This window comes from Armigeres subalbatus, chromosome 1 (genome assembly GCF_024139115.2).
Source record: "Armigeres subalbatus isolate Guangzhou_Male chromosome 1, GZ_Asu_2, whole genome shotgun sequence".
In the NCBI taxonomy this organism is placed as follows: domain Eukaryota; kingdom Metazoa; phylum Arthropoda; class Insecta; order Diptera; family Culicidae; genus Armigeres; species Armigeres subalbatus.
In genome coordinates, this window is record NC_085139.1 from 103,430,203 (window position 1) to 103,449,681 (window position 19,479).

General features: G+C 37.0%; 1 protein-coding gene across 12 annotated transcripts in view; it reads right to left on the reverse strand.

Annotated features, from left to right (window-relative positions):
• The window catches only part of LOC134203753 (filamin-A), a 352,847-nt gene that overhangs the window by 18,235 nt on the left and 315,133 nt on the right, over window positions 1-19,479 (reverse strand). The gene's annotated exons all lie outside the window — the stretch shown is intronic.

Here is a 19,479-nt window from a genome sequence, read left to right on the forward strand (position 1 = left end):
AAGAATTCCTCCAGAAGTTCCTTCTGGAATTCCTCCGGAAGTTCCTTCGGGAATTCCTCCGGAAGTTCCTTCAGGAATTCCTCCGGAGGTTCTTTCGGGAATTCCTCCGGAAGTTCCTTCAGGAATTCCTCTGGAAGTTCCTTCAGGAATTCCTCCGGAAGTTCCCTCAGGAATTCCTCCGGAAATTTCTTCAGGAATTCCTCCGGATAAAACATAAACTTTTTAAAATTTGATAAAATTTTTGTAGAGCTACACAGTTCGAATAAAACCTGTAAATCTCCGTTCAATTAATTAATCCGCTAGATTGGCTTTTCTCGGTGATATTACCGAGAAAAGCCAATCTAGCGGATTAATTAATTAATAAACGCGCGGTGATTAGCACAAACAATAAATCTCCGTTCAAGTAGATGTAAAAATTCACCTCCGTATTAAACAACAATAAGTTATAGGTTCTTTTAACTTTACACGTGCTGTAATTTCTTTGTTCACATTTTTATTGAAAAATAAAAAAATGGTATCAACATGGGGAATCGAACTTCGGTCTGAAGAGTGAGATCCTATTTCGTTAGCCACTCGAGAATATCCATTTCGTGAAAGTGAGTCGATCCAGACATAATAGATTAAACGTTCTGGTGATTCAATTACTCTCCATCAGACTAAACGACAGCTTAAAATTCCACGACATTACTGTGTAGTAATCAGACCTACCAGACAGTATTGGAACGAAAAAACGATCTTTTGCAATACAATATCTAGATTAGGGCAACTTATTTGCTCCCCTATGCTTAAACGATGGCATTTGCTATTTTGATAATCGTCCTAAATTTTTAGCTAATTTGGATGTAATTTGACTGAGCACAAGCAGTTTGAAGCTTATATGAAAATTACTATGAAAACAGTAACTATTGTGAAAAACCGTTCCCCATCATTGCCCATTAAGCTCTAAAAATGTATGAATACGTTAGCAACATAGGCAATTTAACAAGGAAAAATATCGTCGTTGTTGCTAAACGATTTGATGCTGGCAACAAAAGTTACAGGTAAACTTCGATATAACGTACATATCGATTTCAAGTTTGTACGTTATATCGAATTGTACGTTATATCGAAGCATGAGTAATCATCCTTATTCTACACTACATAAATGTTGTACTATCATGTACTTTATGGGCGATTTTTTTAAATAAATATAATGCTCAGCTAGCAGTGTGAAACAGCTTTTCTTGTGAACAATTTCTATAAACTTGTTCGTTGCTAAGAAGTATGACCCGAATTGTATTCGTCATTTTATTTCTATATAAAGTACAGGAAATAAGAGGCTAAGAGGCACTGGAAACACAAGGCTTGCTTTTCGTTGCACCGTTTGTTTTATTTATTGAGTATCCGCGATCTTTAGTGGATTCAAACTAGAGCGTGATGGGGCACGTGACTCGACAAATTGAATATACGAAAACCTTATTCTGAAAAAAAAAAGCTGATATCACGGTAATTTTTAAAAAATTTATTCGAAATTTCGATGGAACTTTTAAAGAAGTTCCTGAATAAAAGTCTGGAGAATTTTGTGATTTTTTCATCGGAAATTCCTTTGATATTTTTTTTCAGAGATTCCTGTAGGAATTCTTTTATTCAATTAAATCATACAAAATAGCTGAATTCTATATGATATTTGTTGGATGTATTTTTCCAGAAATTTTAATACTTACTTGAAGGAATTTTCAACAAAATATTTGAAGGATTTTTTTATGGAATTTTCAACGAAAAAGTCAAAGATTTCCTAAAGGTATATGCCAAGAAATTCCAAACGGCATTTCCAAACTATTTCCCAAAGGAATGCCTAAAAAATCAAAAGAATTCTCCGAAGCATTTTTCGCTGGTATTACCGAAAAACATTCTAAAGGAATTTCCTGAGAAATGTTTAAAGAAATTCTGGAAATTCTGAAGAAAATTCCAGAGGAATTTCCGAAGAAATTTTTGAGAGAGTTGCTGAAAAAACTGAGGAATATGCAAAGTAATTTCTTGCAGAAAGATCTGAAATATTTTCTGAAGAAAGTTCTAAACGAATTTCTGGAGGACTTTTTAGAAAATCCTGATTTTTTTAAATTTTTATCAACGACTTTTTTTAATTTAGAAATTAAGTTCGACGCTAACAGAAATTTCTGAAGATATTTCCTAAGGTATTTGCGAAAGAATTTCCATAGGGATTTCTGGTGGAGTTCCTGAATGAACTCTTAAATGAATTCCTAAAAAAAATCTAAAGCAACGGAGAAATTCTTGAGCGAATTTTCAAAACCTTAATAATTTTCCGAAGGAATTTGTAAAGCAATTCCAGAACGAATCTCCAAAGGACTTTTTAAAGAATATCCGAAAGAATTTCCAAAATATTTTCCGTAGATCTTTCTAAAGAAGTTTCGGAAGGTTTTTCCAGATAATGTTTAAAAGGAATTCGTGAATATATTTCTAAATGAATGATTCGAAGAATTTCCTAAAAAATTACAGGAAGACGTTTTGAATTCAGAAGGAACTCATTAGGTAGATTCTGAAGTAATTCTTAAAATTCATTGTTTTCTAAGAAACATTGAAGAGGCATTTAAAAATGATTTTTAGATTTATTTTCAAAGTTGTCTCCGGATGATTTTTCAAAGAAATCCCAGCTACTTAACCTGTCTTTAGAGCCCTGGCCTTCCTCGCAGCACTGCACCACTCTTTCCTTCCTCTTCTTCCTTCCTTCCTTCTGTGGCTGTGCGGGCCTACCGGTGGTATCGCTGGGTGGCTTGGAGATCTTTCTCGCTTCTTGCTTCGACCAATAAGAAGGGCGATCGGCTATCAGCGGAAACAATTCCGGATTGGGCCGACTACGGAACCAGGGAATTACGGCGGTTCTTGCTGGGGTTTTCAACGTAAAAACCGTGGGGTTGTCCTCAACACCTTCTCTTGTCCCAAGTACTTCCTCTCTACTCTTCAACTTTGGTAACTTTGTAACATCCGTTCGCTACAAAATACTTTAGAATAGAGACCGCATCCCAGGGTCTTAACCTCCTTTTTCAAGTCAGTGACCTCGTCTCATAGCATCGACCCAATTACGCCACCCCTTAATGGCTACTTAACGAAGATACTTCTGGCATTCTGGTGTTGGGTTTGAGGATTATTGTGAGTGGTTGGATGCGGTCTTATAGGGTGGTGGAGGCTAATCATGCCCTGTTCTACTGCAGTTGCTAAAGTACTGGGAAAACCTACGAGACGAGTTTTACCTGCCATTCACAAACAATTAACGCATTAGACTACATTTTAAAGAATTTCTCGGAAACACTCATCACTTTTGTTCTAGATTTTTTGAGAAAGTCCTGGGAAGATTTCTAAAAGTGTTGCTCAAGGAATTTCCGAAGGGGGTCCGGATGTTCTTGAAAGAAATTAAAGAAAGAATACGATGTGAAAGTATTGAGCTAATGTCTAAGGGAAATTCCGACAGAATTCCTGGAAGAATTTTCGAAGGAATTACTGGATTCATTTCGGGATAATGTTTTGAAGAAATCCCTCCGGGAATTGCCGCAGTTCCTGAAGCAATTTCCGAAGGAATTCTGTAAAAAATTATGAATTTCTTCGCAAGTCCTATTTCGAGTTCCTTCCTTAATTCCTTTAGGAGTTGCTTGAAAATATATTCAGGAAACTCCTTCGGAGATTCTTTTAAAAATTCCTTCAAAAATACCATTGGACATTCTTTAAAATATTCTTCCAGAAATTACTTTACGAATTCGTTTCGAAAATTTATTCAGTTTTTTTTAATCCCTTCATGAATTCAATCAGATTTTTTTAAAAGAATTAATTCGGAGATTCTTTTTGGAACTATTTTAGAATTTCCTACAGGAACTATTTTAGAATTCCTCTACAAAATTCACTAGAAATTATTTTGGGAGCTTCTCCAGGAATCCTCTAGGATTAATTTTAAAATAATCTGGTACACATTTCAAGCCTGGATCTACAATACCATTACTTCACTCGACATTAGCTGATTTAGACCTGAAAACTGACTTTGACTAATATCAACTAGACATGCCTAAAACCTCATTAACTCAATATCATCCAATACCTCGGGATAATTCTGAGGATTGTGCAAACTGGGGAAACCAGTAATAAATGCCTCTAGCTAATAAAATTAGACTCCATACAATAATGCCATCCCTACATGAATGATCATAACGATTTAGTAAATTATTTTGCAATAACTACTATAATCTCACTTTATGTTTCAATAAATTAACTTTTTGTTTTAGAAGTTAATTCTAGCGTTGTAATAATTTCTCCTGTCAAATGGGTAACGCATCCTCGGTGATTTCACTAAGAAAGTGTGTCCGCATTCGGTTCCTGTTAAGCAAACATGTCGCTTTCAGAGGTGACATGGACTGACCCTTTTCAAGAGGAGAATATTGTTCCGGATGATTGGAGACAGGTGAGGGCTATCCAAAAGCCGTGCAAACTTACGTCCGATTTTATTATAGCTCATACCGTCATAATTCATATGAATCCCTTCCCATCCTATTGTAAAAAATGTAATCCCCAACTTCGACTCAACTGCGAGTGTTTCGGTTCCCCAAACTAACCTAGTTTTTAAGACTCAGAATAAAATTACCGGTACTGGAGTATTTTTATTGTTGTCGGTTTTTTAACTTAATTTTCTCTTTTCATTCCAAACAAGCGTTTTCTTCTGACATAGATATGGGTCCAGCTCTTTAACATTTTGATAAATTTTCCAAATCTTCCATCATGTTTTTGCAGTAAATAAAAATGTTATCGTCTACTTATTTGGCGATAGGTGTTTACATCATCGATGGCACTTTCATTTATCTACCAGATCTTTTACAGCGCTAGATTATCAAATAGTTATAGATTGTGGATATACAACAGTAAAACACATGTGAAGATTGGACAAATCAAGCATCCGAAAGATATTCAATTTGCTAAAAAGAGCTAACCGCGGTGGAGGTTGGTACTCGGATTCTGATGGGTTTTCTGCAAACGTGACTTTTAAGTGGTCTTGTTGTGTAGGGGTTATCACGCCTATCTAAAAAGTAGCAGGTTGAGGGTTCGAGTCCCTCCAAGACATTATTCATACCGGCCGTATCCTAACGGAACTATCAAATCTGTACTTTCGCCTCTAATTCTATTTTTTTTATGTATTCCGTGTATGGTAGAAAATCGGAAATTTTTTTTTGAACGAAATTAAAATATCTGGAGAAATCAGATGTCACAAATTATTTAGATTAGTGCGTATGATAGTACATTCATGCATGCATGATAAGCACTAATGATGATATAATTCGAATTGTCGTGACTCAATCGCGCGGTCCGGTTTGGTGGCGGCCCGACAATATATCAGCAATCTTCACCTTCTGCATATTTACGGGACATAAAATGTCCGTACATTTCCATGGGAAATGCCACTGTGCATGAATTTCCTAAAAGGTTGACATTAGATCTACATAGGCGGAGATGGCGTCGGAGAAATGAGCGAAAATTATTATTGATTTTTTGGGCTGTATCTCATATTGTAACGATTGAATTATTGTGTTTGTCTAAATAAGTTTTTAACTATCACCATAATCATTGTAAAATAGCAACGCCTTACTCGCCAGATTCGTCGAACATTCCAAAACCACATTCCGTACTCAGCACGAGGACTCAGTTCTCCTAAACCAGAACAACCTCATTGTGCATCTCGACTAGATAGCAGTTTTGTACAACAGTGCACATGGTCAACTCGTTTCGAATATGATGCGCTATGCCACTCAGGATATAACAAACATCATAGTCGTGTTTTCTTTAACTGGTTTGGTATACGCAATCAAATAATCCAAAAATCAATATGAAATGAATCTCCTAGAAGTCATACCAATAATATAATGTGAATATGCCAGCAGAATGAAGCTCAAAGTTTAATTCCTCATATAATCCGAACGAAAAACCATGCATCCGTCCATCAACACTCAAAATTATCTTTCCTCACCGTAGCACCATCTGGGAATATCTTCGGCTTCCTGTTTTAGTGCACCCGACACACCCTCTGCGCTCTGGTTTGAATAGTCCAATTATTCGACGTGAAGCGCGAAAGCGAAAACGAGGAGCCGACGCGTGGATAGATTCGAAAATAAACAAATCTTCCACCCAACCAACAACCGCGCGCCGCCTTTATTCGTGGCGTTCTATACGTACAATACAACCTGTTCGCACAACAACGCATAATGGATAGATCCGCGAGCACAGAAGGCATAAATTAAATATACGAGAAAGGCAAAAAAAAGCATAAACACAATTTGGCTCTATGCTTAATCATTTGAATATGAATATGAAACATGCCTTTTCCCAGTAGACTGTTTTCGATTGATTTTTATAACAGTTTAGTTCCGTAACCTAAAGCTTATATACCGCTATCAAACATAGATAAAACACTGTTTAGGAACCATGCGGCTTTGTTTTACTTATTCTACTTCAGATTGATATTAATTCGCATTAGAATAGTGCTCGAAAATTTGCAATGCAATGGAAATGTTGGTACAGATAAAACATAAATTAAGATTCAAAGTAGGAAAGAATCCAGTTTTGTCTAGGATTGAACCTCCGATCACCAAGCACAAGCGCAAAAAACATTGCTCACAAATAAGTAATGAGCTCGTTTAATTTCTGCTTCTTTGTTTTTGATAGAATGAATGTGGAAACTGTGAAACAACGAAAATTAATAAATTACATATTTTTGGACAAATTTGTATTTGTTTGACCATTGTGCAGTTCTCGAAACACTCCTCATAAACTGTAACACACTCAAGATCCACACAATGAGCAATAATGTGGTGCGCCCCATCAATAACTTTAACGATGTTGAACAATAAATCCCTAACTTCTTACCGTCAGTACTACTCAGAAGTACATATTCCTTAGATTCCACCATAAACTGGGACTATCTACAGGGTCCATACTCAGGATGGGTTTTATCTTCGGAACGTTGTCGCACATCATTTTGAAATATGAACACACCGTGTGACGCTAATTAGTGTCCGATGATGCTCATCGCCGCGCCATTCCCGTCTTCACAAACCGAACGCCTGTTGTGGTCGTCGTTTGCGGAGCGTCGTACCATATTCATTCAAGCGACTTGATGTCCCGTTTAAATTTATTGTCCCGTTCGAGATGGACGAGCGGAAAACTGTGATGCTCTTGTGTTTTGCGGAATAAGAAGAGACTTCCCACCGAACAGGTGGGAGATTTGCGTAGCAGAGAAGGTTCGTTTATTTATTTGAGGAATTTTGTAGGAGGTGGTGAAATTTGATTTTATGATTTTGTTTGGATAGGTCCGACATAACAATGGGGAAATGACCATTAGGGGGGAAATTATGACCCGGTTATTTACATTCTGACGCACAGTTTCGAATTCATGATTATTGTGAAGAGTAGCGATTCGAAACGAATGCAGTGCACTAACAGTTTGGCTCGAAATACTTGTCCGGCATCTGGAGGATGTACCACCATGTAAATGAAATCCGAAGTCAACATTCAGCAGTTTCATCAAAGACTAGAAGACAGTACCAATATTCATACTTCCAGCCCTTCAAGCCCGAAAACTTTCCTCTAAGATTCCTCGAACATGCTTAAATGAAGTTTTTCCAATAACATGGCGGCATAGGGACTGAACTTCGAGAACGCAAACTTCTGGATCAACGACAAGATATAGGCAACACAGGACAGTTTATCAGTTCAAGGGTTTTTAAGTGATCGAACATGCCGAACAGTATTGATACGGGAAAAAAAACGGAAGTACATGTTGCTTGCCCCTATTTAAAAAAAGTATTGCAGTTCCAGAGAAGTCTTTTCCGGAAGCGGGACAACTACTAATCTACGACAACTGCCACTGCATAGATTTTCACTGCAGGTATCGCCACGTTGGTTCGATGGAACCTTGAATGCAACGACTCATCGTTGGAGTAGCGACGACAGTTTTCCAGCGAGAGCAGCAGTCGCGTCGCGTGTGTCTGGTGAAACATTAACTGAAGAAAACTACCAAAAACATAACAATACCACATTTAGAACATCATCAACAATTTTCATACAAATGACTAGATTTTCCACAAATAACGCAATAAAGCAGGATTTAATCATCCCTTGTAATTTGTAAACAAGCTCACACAATTGTATCACTTATCATTGGTTGAGGTCTAGCATAATCTTCTGTACTCTTAATGGTGACACGGCAGGTCCGGTTATTGATCGATTATTGTGCTTCCACGGATTCTGGTCAATCACAGTGTAGCAATCAGTAAACTTCGTTCCTTACTTAGTTCTAATATGTTACACTTGCCGAATGGCCACTTCTATTGTTTCGGTTCAATTTAGAAAGCAATGCAAACCATCCGCAACTCACGTTGATCTCGACTGAACTGCCGTGCTGATTAGCTGGTGAGCTTAAAAATTCTTGACCGACTCTAGGTGGGGATCACGATCGGCTGAGGGCAAAGCGAAGTGATTTGACGGAGAAAAACAAAGCGTTGGTGGCTATACGGTCGTGAATCGCATATCTGTCCCAGCTTTGCTGGGTTTCCTATTCATATGGGACAAGTATGTGCAAAATACTATACTATAACTCAATAACTGTTGTATCAAAAACACCTAGCTGTATTTTTGCCAGAATACGTATTTTTGGGCGAGGATTCAACATAATAAAAAATCTCATTTTCACCATAAAAGTAACATAAGCAGTTAAAAAAAATTAGAAGGGTTATGTACAAGACACGACCAGCAAACGTAAACTACGTAAAACTGGTTACTAGTTTCGAACAAAACTGGCATAACTCAATATATGAAAATGATTGGATACGGTACTTAAAATACAGTGTCTATCCTAGTTCGTCTCTCCCCGATTTGATCACGTTTTCGACCCGATTTTGCGACAAAAAAAAATGAAAGTTTTAGTCGTTCTTCTTATTTTTGTAAATAATACCGCAAACAACCATGGTTTTCATGAAATTATTCTCACCGCCTGTGTTTTATTATGAACCATTCCTGAGTATCTATCAAGCATTTTTTAGGCCTTTTCGACAAGAAATTTACATAATTCCCTGATAATTCCAGGTTTTCCAGATGACACCGTGCAGCGGACTGAGGTACCATCCCACCGAAACTCATTCCCAGCTTTAGCTCATAGCGATGAAGCCCACTGCCGAACAGCTGGAGCCATTCCATTCATACGCTACCCTGCAACATTCATTGATAGAAAATACCCTAAAAATAGGAAATTAATTATGAAATGCGCTTTTTAGGAACAGGAGTGGTTGGTTCTGAAATTGTTGGTGGGTTTGGAAAGAATTTAAATTTTCAATAGTTTCATTGATAATCAATAGTTTCAATGAATTTAGAAAATTGCTAGAGAGTTTCCGATTCGATTGATATTAATATCTCGAAAATTCATTGACAGATAAAGTAGCTATTAGCGTTTGAAATCTCACCTTATTTAGTGACGGTCTTGAATTTGGGAACTTTCGTTTTACATCCTTTATCCGAGTCTTCTCCTTAGACGTAGTTTACGTAAAAAAAAGGTTGATCTAGTTCCGTGGGATGGCAAAATAAGTGTTCAACTTGGACGTAAGTAGAAACATATTCTTAATAAATTGTCTTCAAATATTCTTTTCGCTCAGGAAGGCAAATATGAATGAAAGTCTACATTTTGCAAGAAAGTATTTTTTCCAACAAAACAATAACATTGTACCAGATGTATGGTTTGGAAATAGAATAGTTTAGTCGAGAATAATAGATATACGATATACGAACGATAGCACCAATAGCAGGGCCTGCGCTATGGTAGCAAACCGTCCGAAAACAAGCCTGAAGTTACGTATGGGCGTGATTGTACTTAGCCAGTACTAAAAGCAGCGAGGCTCGTGTAAACTTTGATGTGGAGAGTGTCTGCCATTGCGAGCGTCGAGTACCAGTGGGATCGAAGACTGTCCGATTCCCCCGAGATCCACGAAGCGGGGAATCCGATCAGCGACCGGAGCCACTGAAGTTGGGGACTCACGATTGATCGGATTCGTCCCACCATTTGATCCGCTGGAACAAAGATCCAGATACAACAAACCCTACGAACTCCGCCCCACTTCGGAGCACCCAAGATAAAATACACGTGGGCCAGTGTGGTCACTCGCGACCAGTCTGTTTCCCAGATCACCCCGCCAGTGTTTTTAATCGGAATACAGCCCGTTATAAAATCTCAAGTAGTTGTTCCATTTCCCTTGCCTTCCGAAAACTTTCCCTCCGCTTAACGCCCTGGGACCCGGGAGCAAAAGAGGCCCTCTGAGGCCCACTCCATGAACTGTCGACCAGCAGTTTGGTCTCCTTCTGAGGCAACAACTCCCGGGGTCAAAAGGAAGTTTCATGGTGTAGGGATGATTTTCATGGAAGATAGTAATATTAATAATATTGATGGTAAAGTAATTGGGAACTCCCAAGGGGAGTTCTACTTGAGAATATCAACGAGAATTTTCTACCAACGATCTGAAGCATGAAATGTGGATGTGCGTTTTTCAATATGAAATGATTCAAAACACCCTTTCAAAGTCCAATATTTTCACTTCGAAATAACTAGGGGAACTGTTCCATTTTTCATCTCACTGTTCCATTTTTCATCTCATCGCACAACAAAGAAATACAACACCATTCTCGTCGCTTCTTTTTGCTAACACTGCTAAAAAAATCACAAAAATAAGAAACAAGCCAAAATCCTTTTCAATGCTTTGTTTTTGATGGGATGGAAATAGGAGCTATGGGATGAAGTGTCAAACCGTTCCCCTATAAGGATTGAATGGTCATCTCCATTCCCAGACCATAACCTCATCGAGAATCCCTGGGCATTTCCAGATGACAGATTCTTGAAAAAATATGGATAACTTTTGATAAGGATTTCAAACGGCTTTAAACTCGATTCATGAGGAAGTTTGCCAAAACTATTGATGGCAGAACTGGAGAATCACGGTGGTCGGCCATACAAAGTATTGAGAATTTCCCGTATAATGTAATCTTATTTCGAATTGATCTTCTGCTCACTTTTTTATTTCCAAGCACACGTTAAAGTCACACGAACAAAATTAAATAGACTGCTTATTAGTAGTTGTGAGATGAAGAAGATACATTGTTCTTATATAGGGACGTCCTAGACGCGTAGAATCTATAAATTGTACTGAATAATTTACTTGAAACGACTTTGTTTACTTTTTTTCTGACACTGTATTTAAGGTCAACATTTCCACAGAACCTCTTAATAGTTTATAATACAGGTATACCTCGATTATATGGACTTTTTCGATGCAAAAAAGTCCATATAATCGAATTTTCCATATAATCGAAGCAATTTTTTTTTTCTCGAAATTTTTGTTACACGATGAAATAAGTCTTAAAAGTTGAAAGAAAATATCCATATATTGCCTTACAGTCTAATCCGCATGTTTGGGCTCATTTTATGATAACTCAGTAGATTATGATTTTTCTATAAGAACGTAACCTTTTTTCCAGCCGCTTGTTTTCAAGAATACATTAGTAATGAAGACTTCGCCCAGCTCAATGTGAGCACACTAATATACTTATTCACGAATTCTAACTACAGTGCCTTCCTGTTTCAGCAACAAAGCAAACACTGAGTGGTCGAGAAAGGTATATGTTAGATTCAAAAACTGGCTTTATATAGAAGGACTGACACTTGTCCTCTTTTGATTTGATCGCAGCAAATTAAAACCGATGTAAAGTTTTGTCCTATTGTCTCCTTATAAAAATTGGCCGGATTGGACTATGGGCTCAGAAGATATGGCCAAAATGCATTTGTTTATGCAAAAATCGCGTAGAAAGAGTCTCACTTTTCTGACACTTAACTTTAAAAGATCTCCTTGCAACAAGTTGCGTTTGATTGATATTCTTAAAAAGAATTTAAATCAATGTAAATAAGGGGCTCTATCCACGTATCAGTGTCATTTTTACAAGATTCAATTGACATTTCCCGCCAAAAATGTATCTCGTTTTATTGTCTCAGCCAATTCTTTGATCTATATAAGTTCAACTTTTTCACAGAATTCATATTTTAGAACAAAAAAAAAATCGGAAAAGTGCCACACGTTTGAAGAATTGGAATTGGCCTTATTTTAATTCAAAATCGGGCGAATGTTAGGTCAAGCTTGGAAACCAGTACTATTCGCCAAAAAGTATGGCGTCAAAAAGAATGGGTTCTTTGGGAAAGTTGTCCTAAAAAAATTGAAGAAACGATTGAGCGGATAAAAATTGTTGACGGGAAAGGTCAATTGCACAGTGCACCTACACCTGCTAAGTGAAATATTAAAGGATAAATTGTTATGGCTATTTTGGACTATGTTCGTATATTAAAGCAGGGCTGTATTTTGCAACGGGTTTTAAAATTCAAAACGACGCACAATGGCGGGCCCTCATAAAAATCCCGGACAAAACTTGAGATTGCATTCAAAATTTCACCACCGCGCGCTGTTGTATTTTGTACAACGCTAAAGAAAAACACATCGCTCACATTACACAGCATGAACGAGTTTGCATGAGCATTTCAGGATCACGCTTTGCTGAACGGTTTAGCAGCAATTGATTTTAGAACTGCTAACAAGAACATTCTAAAGATATTCAATTTCTTTTCCTACCGTTGAGCGTCAGTATGATCCTTAAGCCTTGTTCGTCCAGAAGAAATAATGCCAGGTTTGAAAATAATTTGGAACTTTATGTATCACATATTGAAATAAACTCTTCCAGTTTCGTGGATATACCTAAGAAATCAGTCTCAGTGGGTCCGGTTTGCTAAATGTTAATGCATCATCCGTCCCTCTATACTTAATTCCATGCACCAAAAGCAGAAAAAGGTTGGAAGCAATGACAATCTCATCTTATCACTTGCTCCGCATACTGTCAGTCTGACAATTCACTTCACGTTTTCGTATGGCAGAGATCACCAAAAATACGCATTATTTTTCACCACCTATTTGTAAGGACGTGGCCGTGGCTGTTGCAGATTAAAGAATTGTATATTTATCATTATTTACAATGAAATTTTCCAACGCGAAAATGGTAAATCGATCAAGTCAATCGAACATATGACTCAGAGTGCATCTCCATATATAACATCACAACATGCCTTACGGACCTTTATTTGCCCCAATGTACCATAATAAATAAAGAATCAATGTAAAATATGACTTACAATATTCAACATCTTTTTAAAACCCCAAAACACAAAAAAAAAATGAGCGAAAAAAAATGTCTATATAATCGAGGTAAAAAGTCCATATAATCGAAGTCCATATAATCGAGGGTCCATATAACCGAGGGTCCATATAATCGAGGTAAACCTGTATTTCGAAAATACGGGAGGATGCTAAAATCAAAGTGCAATCCTTCTTTGATTTCATGTTTAAAAATTTTAAAAACTGTTGGAGGCAGGCTACTGTCATGCTATTGTTTAGCCCATCGCCAAATCGTAGCCAGGATGTCCCGGGCACAATTTTTTTTTCATACTACTTTTCAATGATGACAGCGGTCTATGTCTATTAATGATGATGACACCGCGCTTGTCACAGGGTCGGTTGGAGGCGTCGAAGATATGGTTTACCTTATGTTAGCCTTAAATAAAGGCAAAAGCCGTTCAGAATCATAACAAGCCATGATAACAAATTGACCAAAATTGTATACAAGTGCGAAAAACAAGATCGGATAGACAGCTCCCACAGAGAAGTGATGATTCTCGCTTTGTTTTCGCTCATTTTGTATAAGGGACCACACATAGTGCCTGTTTTGTCGTGTTTCTGCTCAGTAAGCAGATAGTCGAGTGAGTAAACATTTGGTGCGCGATCGGACGATTTTTTACTGTAGATTTTTCACGCTGAACATTCGTGAAATCCGCGTTTGTGGTTCTGTTCTAAACGTTCGGTGACTAAGTGTGCGATTGAACGTGTTTGTTATATGATGCGAAACATTTGTAAGATCCGGGTTACTTTGTTCAGATTTGAACGGTTCGTAAGTAAATTAATGAATATTTTTTTAAATAATTTTTCAGCATATACTGTTATTGACAAACGCTCTATATTGTCGAATAGAGCTCCCTATTATTTACCTTTACCATGAAGGTAGTATGGGTTCCCTGCATCTTCAATAGTAGATGTTGAACTAGCATTCCTTCCCTTCCTTCTGTGATTGTAAGGACGTGACCAGCTGCTACTGTATACGAAAAGGTACTAATCCCAAGTATCAATTTGCGACAATATACAGTAGATTGCTCAATTGAGCATTGTATAGCCACCCACAATTTGTACAATCACATATGCTATGCCATGCTATGCTATTTTGTATTAGGGACTGCACAGCTGCGTAGAACAAGTTGGAATTCATCTTCAGAAAAAAAATCCGTTCAATGCATTGGATATAAGGCGTAGGCACTTCCTTGAAAGAATAGTCCAAGGAAATTAAAAATCTATTGAGCAACGGCTAAGATATTGATGTCCAAAGTCTATCATATTTCCATTTCCGATATGTTTAATTTGACACAATGACGCACATCACTTTGTGTTCTGTTTTTCTACTCCTCATTGTTGCCCACTCATCACATCAAGAATGGACGAATGACTAAGGAGAGAGGGAATAGATGAAAAGGAGAAAGATGGAGGAAAAGAAGAGATAAGAACCAGCTAAAATTGATGAATTGTATAGAGGCTGCGTGTATGGATGGTCAAATGCCCCGTAAAGAGACAAAGTTAAAAGTCGAATTTTCCACCATAGTGCCTACAGTAAGAACTAGGGTTTCTGCGGTTAGTGCACCGTGTTGTCAACGATTTGGCAGAAGCTGCTGGCAAGCCACATAAGCTATCGCTGCGCCACACGCTATGGGTGAGCCATGGCCTGCGTGATGGAGATGAATATCTAGTGGTCAATATCCGATAGGTTGTGGCCCCATCGTAAGCGAGCACGTAGGACATCTGTTTGCGGGCAGTGGACTTCCGGATAAGAAGTCGATGAATCCATACGAAGCCATCTGTACACCCACCGGGAAACACGCATCTTACGGCCGCAACGATACCCTCCTCCTTTAATTGTATTCAATGGTTAGCAAGAATATGAACTAGCTTAGGCCCATACTTTCGTATTGAGTCCTTTTGTTTAATGAAAGATGTCTGCTGTTTTGTCAGTATGCCATGCAAGTGGTCTTTGATGACTGGTTTTGTAGGTAAAATCTCTAATCCAATCGTCTTTACAAACAATCGCATTATTTTAAAGACATTCCTCACGGAATCCAAAATTAAATTTATTCGCGTTTCAAGAACACAATACTCAATACGGAAGCAACGCACAACTGTCATTTTTATTATTTCAGCCAAGGGGCAACCAAATCCAAACTTTGCGATAGTATCACTCATTGGCCCGCAATAGTATTTCGGGGTGTTTCCATGTAGTATCCATGATGTTTTTCTAAATAATGAATTCACTTTCCGAATATAGCTACTGCCCACTTTTTTGTCTTTTCTGAATCCCATCCATGATGTTTATCAAACAACGAAACGGTTACTAGTTTGGTTGTAATGGCGTTTGTCTGATAGGGTAAAATGCCCAATAGTGGACCCCCTAGTAGCGAAATTTTGCTCTTCATGTCATACAGCTTAGAAAATTTCAAACTATTTACTCTGCTTGATATCTAACAACAAGCTCTGCATCCCCTCTTCACGATACATACATAAAACACCCAAATACACGACGTTATTCGTTGAAATTAACATTTTAAAGTCTAACTGAATTCGCCCTATAGTAGACCCCCTGGGGATCCGTAATAGGAAATTGCTTCCCTATAGTCGACACTTCATTTGATTTTCATGTCCCGTTTCGGGACGTTCTTCTTCCCTATTATGGACCCCCCAAAATATTCCTATAATGGACACTCTCGTGTTTATTTTTTATAGAATTGTAAAAAATCATCTAATTTGACTTTCCTTAGCATTTCCAACGCATGTAATCAAATCATAGGACTGTAAGATAGGTTCTTCCGATAGAATTTCATAGCGAAAGGTTGACATTGTGCAGTATAAATGTATAAATGGCTGGAGGGTCCACCATTGGTTGAGGGTCCACTATTGGTCACTTTACCCTAGTTATTGAAACACAGTGCCCTTCTTTCTTGAACCGCTTGATCTCTACCTCCTACAGATTTTATAGAACTTCCAAAAGTAAGTATGTAATAGAAGTAGTTGTTCAGCAATTTTTCAAGAACTTCAAGCAAACAGAAATCATGTGTTGCAAAAAACGGCGTGGACTCTGAGACGAGACCTGTAAAGACGGCTTCTTTTCTCTTCTTTTGACACTTGTTCTTCTTTTCATCACAGTTGATCATCGATTCTCAACTGTGTTTCACCTGAATCCCGGGTAGAATCTTCTGAGCACAATAAAAATGTTTGCAATTTACGGAATTGTAAACTTATGTTTACAAAGATTTTCCTATCGGGAATAAAACACGTATTCATACCAGTTCAATATTAAGTAAGCTATTCTAGAATCCCAAGTAACAATTTCCATGCTTCTTGAATTCATTCAATTCTTATAATGGATTTAAAATAGCAATCACCATAGCTAGTTGCATAGTTTTATTGTCGTTCTTATTGCTATCAATAAACCTCTCATAAATATGCTGAAAAAAGCTTCAAACGTCAAATGCCTATTGACCTTATGAGCAGCTCTACGGTTGTGATGAAGAGCGTAATAAATCATATTTTCAAAGCACGAATAAAGCCATAATTTTGTGTCCTAATGTGGCCAAATGAATAACTCTAATAAGAATACTTGCATTGCGAAGAGTTTAAAACGGTTTGTAATAAGAACAGCATTCGAAATTGATGGTGGCCATATTGAAAAGGCACATGCATTTTAAAGTCAGTAATATTTAGGGTAGACGGTATAATATGCCCCCCTAAGGCAATACCTATGAAAACTTTTTACTTTTCAACGCAATTTATGCAAACTTTGTGTTATTTGGTCACAAATGCATTGCCTGTGAGTAGTCAAATACGTTTCATAGCCCTTCATTAGTATTTTAACTATTCCATAATAAAAAGGTTACAAATCCTTATGTGCTTGACATTAAAAAACCAACCTAAGTCCATTTAAGCAGGTGTGAATAACATTTCAATATTTTCATATAATTTGGAAGCAACTGCTGCAGGCTCGCTGCGCTTGTGTCCAGTTGGTAAGGGCATATCGTCCTGCCTACACTGGGGCGTATTGGCCATATTGAAACATATTTCCGAAAATCGTTACATTTTTGAAGATGAAAGCAATTTTATATCATAATAACCACTGTGAAAAGTTATTTTGTTCAAAATTTGGGGACTGTATGCTAGAGTCGCTCCAGAATGTTGAGCAAACAAGCACCAAAAGTTACATCAAAACCGTAGCTTATTGTATTTTGTAATTATTTTCAATATGTAATACAAAAATACTTCCATATTCATATAGTATGATGGTTTTACAAATATTTAAAGGTACCAACTGATTTTTACGCTTAGTTAGTTATAGTTTTCTAGAAATCAAAGGGGGCGTTTTGGCCAGGTGGGGCGCATTATAATACCGTCTTACCCTATCACTGAATTTCATTATTTGACGATGATTTCAGCACGTTTTTGGAAATTGATTTGGATTAAAAATATATTGAGGTGGAAAATCAACACAATCAGTGAAGATTTACGATATTGCTTTTATAAGTATTTTTATTTGATTACCTAAGACTACACTATTTTGAGAGCGCTTGGTGATCAATCTAATATTTTCATTAACTTTCATCATAAAATCGAACGCGCACCTCATTTTAATGAAAGTACAATGAACGACAATCCTGTAAAAAACAATATTTTGTAATCTCTTTGTTATTATTTTTCGGCAAAATTTTATTTCTCTTTTTCAAAGCAACATTTTTGACTGCTACCGCAGCCAAATTCCCTTATCTGCGGGTAGTATAAAAGAGGGTTTTTAATACTCTTGTAATAGGTTTATAGCGGTTATCCAGGGAGGGCCACTTGGCCATATCTTACTCTGAAATGTAGTAAATTAATAGAAAGTTAGCAAAAAATTAAACTTTTTTGATACTGGCAGCATTTATTGAATCCTTGTATTAAGGGCTGTATCGAAAATAAGTTATCCGCTTTCAAAATGTTATTACTGAAGAGCTCATGTAGGTATTATTTTGTTTTATCCTGCAGTTGATGTATTCATATGTTAAGTTTCTAATCAGAATTTTTTTGTTTTTTGAATTTTTATTGTTTCTGATGTATCGCAAATTGAAAGTAATATTGAAATTCGAAGCTCCGTAAGAAGGGCAACGAGAAAGGCAATTTGACCAAGCGTTTCGCTATCCACCCCGTAAAGGTAAAAATTCATGGTCAATGAGCTTGGGGAATACTGCACGTTCGCTAACCCGTCGGAAAAAGGTAGAAAATCAAAATCAAGTGACTGGAATTTGGACCAGAAATTAATCAATTTTATAAAAGGAAACATTTTTATGCCGAATTGTGACTATTAGAAAAAGGCATGAATAAATATTGGAATAGTGCAATGTTTACTCAGTATTATATTTTTTCATAAAACTAAACAAACCGAATTAACATAGGGGAACTGTTCCGTTAACAGATGACTGTTTTGAAAACTAAGTGTAGGATAAAATTACAAAAATTTCAATAAATGTCATAACATTATTGTCGGTTTGATAAGAAAATTATTTTGAGAGTTTAGTGGAATGTCTTCACTTGTCATAAGACGTATCTGTCAAAGGTACAATCAAATGGTGGAATTAAATGAAATTGTACAAACTAGTCTTGGCTCTAACCCCGTCCTTATCCTGTTTTATAAAGTTTTTAAGCATTTCAGATTCATCAAAATCCCGAATTGGTCGGAGTTCAGCCAAATCGCACCAACGCCAACGAAAAATTACCGATTTTTCTGCTAAAACTTTCATTTAGCAGATTTAATTGATCGCAAATCAGTTTTCATTGATTTGAATGGAATTTTCACCATAATCGGATTATACATAAACTTAAAATAAACCGCAGTTTCTGTAAAATTTCACCGAAATCTCAACAGCAGAATTGTTCGGTAAATAATTTTACAGATTTTCGGTGGTTGACAGTTGAACAAAAGAACAATCCACAGAAAATCGGAAAAACTAATTACCGAACAATTCTGCTGTTAGAAATTTCGGTTGATTTCACAAAAAAATCACTGAAATCTGTTAAATGATTCAAGTGTGTGGATTGTAAATATTACACAAAACTTATTTGCCCAATTCCAGCAACTTTTTTGCCATAAATCTACAATTTCTCAGCTTCGATAGATCTTTTACTACCAATCTCTTTATTATTCTTGAGTCACCAAGAGTACATTGGCTTCTCCCCATCTTTTACTAACATTACAATAAGA